The sequence below is a fragment of the Calliphora vicina genome, chromosome 3, assembly GCF_958450345.1.
Source record: "Calliphora vicina chromosome 3, idCalVici1.1, whole genome shotgun sequence".
Classification (NCBI taxonomy): domain Eukaryota; kingdom Metazoa; phylum Arthropoda; class Insecta; order Diptera; family Calliphoridae; genus Calliphora; species Calliphora vicina.
The window spans coordinates 38,829,552-38,833,351 of record NC_088782.1 but is presented as its reverse complement, the minus strand read 5'-3'; positions in this window follow the sequence as shown (position 1 = coordinate 38,833,351).

The following is a 3,800-nucleotide window of genomic DNA, read 5'->3' as shown; positions in this document are numbered from 1 at the left end:
TCTCTAGTACTGGACAAATAAATTTATTTGAAAGCAAGACCGAACACAAATCAAATAAATTAAAAATTAAATAGTTCTTTCCTAGCATCTCATAGTTTGTCATTGCTTAGCTAAATGACAGGCGTGACAAATGTTACATTTTATGAAATTCGTATGATCGAGCATAATAGGAACAGAAAATAACGATCTTTATAACAAAAATTCGTAGTGGGAACTTAAAAAAAGCTTTATCCATGTAGTAACTGGATAAATATCCATCAGTATTGGTTTTCTTTCAAAAAATACAAACAAATCAGATCACAAGGCTTTTAAAAAATCCATACAAACTAAATAAGAAGTTCATTGAAATGAATATTTAATTGATATCAAATACACATTTAACCCAGTTTATACACTTCAATGATCTTGTCCACATGACCCACTGATACGGTCGCTGTTCTAAGAATGGGCATGAGAATGATTAAGTGAGCGACGAAATTGAATGAACGAATGAATGAATGAATGACTGAATAAACAATACCATGGCACACACATGTTTAGATATTAAAATTTAGAATGTGTGTTTGTATAAGTGTAATTGTCTGAATTATAATGAAAATTTAATTTAAAAAAACTAACAGTTTTTATTGGGTAGGAGAGAAAGTATTAATTAAGTATTATAATCGAATTTAATGTCTTTATTGGAAACCTTGATCTTTCCATTATGAAATATAAGCTAGAACTACCAATAAAGCAGAGTTTTAATCAAGTTTCTGGAATGATTATTATTACTAACCCAATAATTTAAACACACCTACACAACACCTGTGGCAAATACGATCACTTACTTTTACACATTTCAAGTGATCATTCTTTCATTAATTCCCACTTTTTAATGCCTATGGGTTTGTTCTAAGTTTGCAATACTTTATTTAATACATTCATGTGTAAGTGAACTTATACGTGCCCCTATATGTATATTATTTAATACAATTTTACGCACTTTGTTAGCAATTAGTGTTAAAAGATGTGAACTGCCACAAATTGTTAACACATGCACCACAAACTATTAAAATTACACACAAAAAACAAAAAAAAAACATAAAAAAAACATTTTATACAAACGAAATAATCTGATATTTACCGAGAAACAACATAAAGTATCTAAAATTGATAATCAACAGACCAAACCCAAAAAAAAAACAGAATAATAAAACAAAAAAATTTAGAAAAGTACAAGATTTAAAAATCATTAGACTACAAAAGACGCAACATATAATTGGTCTAAATGTTTATGCTCTGAGTATATGGCGGGCTCGAGGGCTTGACTGACTGACTGGCAAAATACAACACAAATTAACCACATGTGTGGCAGCCAACCCACACTTGTTGGTATGTGTAAATATCGGCAATATTGCTTTCAGCAGCAGTGTCGCACATTGGTTCTGTTGGCGAGAAGAATAGAACAGTGTTTCAGTTTTTACAAAACTTTCTTTAGAAACCCGATAAGTTCAATTCTCATAAAGTTTTTTTTTGTGGTTAGTTTTCTATAGAAATCATTGTGAAAAATTTTCCATTTATAACTTTGTGATCAGTATTCTATAGATCAATGACCAATTTTCCATATATATTGTGTGTATGACTTAAAAATGCGGGATTTTTTCAAATTTTTAACTTTTATTTTGAAACATTTATACAATATAAATTTATTCAAAGTATTGGCCATTTTTACCTATAACCTTTTCCCATCTTTCTAGCAACATATGGATTCCGATCCAAAAGAACTCCTCATCTTCTGAGGCCAAGAATAAATCAAGCCAATATCGGATACTTTGTTCCGAAGTGAAGCGTATCCCAGAGAGAGCATTCTGGATCGATCGAAACAAATAGTAGTCAGACGGGGCACGGTCTGGACTATAAAGCGGGTAAGGCAAAACTTCCCAATCACTTCTATCTAAATAGTTTTTCACAGATATTTTCACAGCGTTGTCATGATGGAATGCTACGGTTTCATGTATGGTCGCATATTCTGAGCGTTTTACGGAAAATGCTCAGTTTTTTCAGAATCAGTTTTCTATAAAAAAAACATTCAGAATCCGTTTTCTGTAGAAAACTTTCAAGATAAATTTTCTATAGAAAACTTTCAGGAACAATTTTCTAAAGAAAACATTCAGGAACAATTTTCTATAAAAAACTTTAAAAAAACTAACGATCAGTTTTCTATTAAAAACTTTAAAGATCAGTTTGCTATAAGAAACTTTCAGTATCAGTTTTCTATAAAAAAAACTGTCAGAATCAGTTATTTATAAAAAAAACCTTCAAGATCAGTTTTCTATAAAAAAAACCTTCAGAATCAGTTTTCTATAAAAAAAACCCTTTCAAGATCAGTTTTCTATAAAAAAAACTTTCAGGATCAGTTTTCTAATTTTCAAGGTATAAAAAAAACATTCACGATCAGTTTTCCATAAAAAACTTTCAGGATCAGTTTTCTGATTTTCAAGATATAAAAAAACTTTCAAGATCAGTTTTCTATAAAAAAAAAATTTCAGAATCAGTTTTCTATAAAAAAAAACTTTCACTATCAGTTTTCCATAAAAAAACTTTCAGGATCAGTTTTCTATAAAAAAAACTTTCAAGATCAGCTTTCTATAATAAAAAACTATCAGGATCTGTTTTCTATAAAGAAAACTTTCAGGATCAGTTTTCTATATAAAAAAAACTTTTAGAATCAGTTTTCTATAAAAAAAACCTTCAAGATCAGTTTTCTATAATAAAAAACTGTCAGGATCTGTTTTCTATAAAGAAAACATTCAGGATCAGTTTTCTATAAAAAAACGTTCAAGATCAGTTCTCTATAAAAAAAACTTTCAAAATCAGTTTTTTATAAAAAAAACTTTCACGATCAGTTTTAAATAAAGAAACTTTCATGATCAGTTTTCAATAAAAAAACTTTCAGAATCAGTTTTCATAAAAAAACTTTCAGGATCAGTTTTCTATAAAAAAAACTTTCAAGATCAGCTTTCTATAATAAAAAACTATCAGGATCTGTTTTCTATAAAGAAAACTTTCACGATCAGTATTCCATAAAAAAAACTTTCAGAATAAATTTTCTATAAAAAAACCTTTCAAGATCAGTTTTCTATAAAAGAAAACTTTCAGGATCAGTTTTCTATAAAAAAAAACTTTTAGGATCAGTTTTCTATAAAAAAAATCTTCAAGATCAGTTTTCTATAATAAAAAACTATCAGGATCTGTTTTCTATAAAGAAAACATTCAGGATCAGTTTTCTATAAAAAAACGTTCAAGATCAGTTCTCTATAAAAAAAACTTTCAAAATCAGTTTTTTATAAAAAAAAACTTTCACGATCAGTTTTCCATAAAGAAACTTTCATGATCAGTTTTCAATAAAAAAAACTTTCAGAATCAGTTTTCATAAAAAAACTTTCACGATCAGTATTCCATAAAAAAAACTTTCAGAATAAGTTTTCTATAAAAAAAACCTTTCAAGATCAGTTTTCTATAAAAGAAAACTTTCAGGATCAGTTTTCTATAAAAAAAAACTTTTAGGATCAGTTTTCTATAAAAAAAATCTTCAAGATCAGTTTTCTATAAAAAAAACTTTCACGATCAGTTTTCCATAAAAAAACTTTCAGGATCAGTTTTCTATAAAAAAAACTTTCAAGATCAGTTTTCTATAATAAAAAAACTATCAGGATCTGTTTTCTATAAAGAAAACTTTCAGGATCAGTTTTCTATAAAAAAACTTTCAGGATCTGTTTTCTATAAATAAAACTTTCAGGATCAGTTTCCTATAATAAAAA